Source organism: Rattus rattus, chromosome 11, assembly GCF_011064425.1.
Source record: "Rattus rattus isolate New Zealand chromosome 11, Rrattus_CSIRO_v1, whole genome shotgun sequence".
Lineage (NCBI taxonomy): Eukaryota > Metazoa > Chordata > Mammalia > Rodentia > Muridae > Rattus > Rattus rattus.
In genome coordinates this window covers 48,757,037-48,758,783 of record NC_046164.1, presented here as the reverse complement: position 1 = coordinate 48,758,783, position 1,747 = coordinate 48,757,037, and the positions used below count along the sequence as shown (strand labels likewise).

At 42.2% G+C, this 1,747-nt stretch overlaps 1 pseudogene; it reads left to right on the top strand.

Moving 5' to 3' along the window:
- The first annotated feature begins 816 nt into the window (after nt 1–816).
- On the top strand, nt 817–1,536 carry LOC116911998 (annotated as a pseudogene).
- The last annotated feature ends 211 nt before the right edge of the window (nt 1,537–1,747 follow it).

Genomic DNA, 1,747 nt, shown 5'->3' with positions numbered 1-1,747 from the left:
TTCCTTTGAATTTATTACCTACATGAAAAGATAAACAAGGTCTATGAGAAAAGCTTTAGAGTTCAAATTTCATTATAAAATTTACAAATGATTTTAATCACCATAGTGAGTGCACCCTGCAGGTTGGTTCCCTCAAGTTCCTGATAAAAGAGCATTATCAAATGCATGACATTTTTTCATTTTGATGAGAAGTTTTTTTTTTCCCATAAACAGGAAAATTATTTAGAATCCCAGCCATACTTGTAAACATTGAAATTTTTAAATGATGGTTCTCAGAAAACTGATACCAAGGAGCAATTTGGCCATTTGCCAAGGGATTCCAATCAACAAATTAATGCAGTGAGTTCACCAGCTGTGTGATTAAGCTAAGCAAATAATGTGATCTTTTTAATGTGAAAGGTGTAGAGTAACTGCCAGGTAATTCATTAATTCTATTCCTTTGACTATGGTCTGAGACCTCTCTGACCCCGGATGTGAGAGGATTCATTGATTTACATGCACTATGGCTATAGAAAGGTCACATATCTAAATCACCCCAAGGACAAACGCCTATGTAGGAAGAATGGGAACTAACGAATCCAGTGTTTCCTTTTACTTTCTCCTCTGAAACCTGGAGAACTTTGAAGAATCGAGGAAAATACCTTGTAGGATAATGATTTAGGGTTAATGATTTTCTTTGGAAAAATGTCATTGATATAAAATGATAATTTTGGAGTGTACAGACACAGTGTCCCCAGTTCAAGAGGGCTCTCTTCTATATGCTGTTGAGGGTGGCAGTAGGGATATTCCCATACACACTCAGGTTGTGGGTTGCAGATGGGAGGGGGACCCAGCAGCACCACTAGAGACATAGTGGGGGGCATTCGTGTGTCACAAGCTGAGCTTCTCTGCCTTCAGGCTTTTCATGGGCGCCCTGAGGCACTGCTGACATTGAGACCAAGTGTCTTTTTGACAGGAACAAAACGTTTCCCTTTTATTTGTACTGTCTCCTTCCACACACGCACTTCTTTGGCCAAAGATGATTATTACCAGATATTAGGAGTGCCCTGAAATGCCAGACAGAAATATGTCAAGAAAGCCTATTATCAGATTGCCTAGAAATATCTCCCGGACATGAATAAGGATGATCCCAAAGCCAAGAAGTTTTCCCAGCTGGCAGAAGCAGATTAGGTGTTGAATAACAAAGTAAAGAAAAAGCAGCATGGTACTTAAGGTTCTGCTAGCTTTCATCTTGGGACCAAGTGCTCTGGGTAGGGCTTCTGACGAGGAGGTCCCTCTGTTGACCCTATTTCCAGACTGAGTTCGATCAATGTCAGGAATACATCATAGAACTGACATTCAATCAAGCGGCCAAAGGTGTGAACCAGGTTCACTGTGAACAATGAGTGCTGTGATAGCGAGGGGAGTGATCCTAGGAGGAAAATACAGCATCCCCACTGCTGTGGCTCCTCAGGTATGGAAACTTGCAGTACAACTTCTCAAGCTATTCTTGTGGGCACAGCCAAAGGCCAGGGACCCTGTGAGATATCAATGTGACAATCCTTGCTGGGATTCAGACACACTAGAAAATTCGCTTGACTTGTGAAAGACATGCCCCCAAATTAATAGCTATGACTACAGTGACCACTATTGTCCCACGCGCGACTTTCCGCCGGCAAGAAGCACGCGAGACATAGAAATTCTTACTATGAGTGACTTTTATTCCTGTCTATTCCTCTCTCATGGTGGAAGCCCCCGCTTGCGCCGC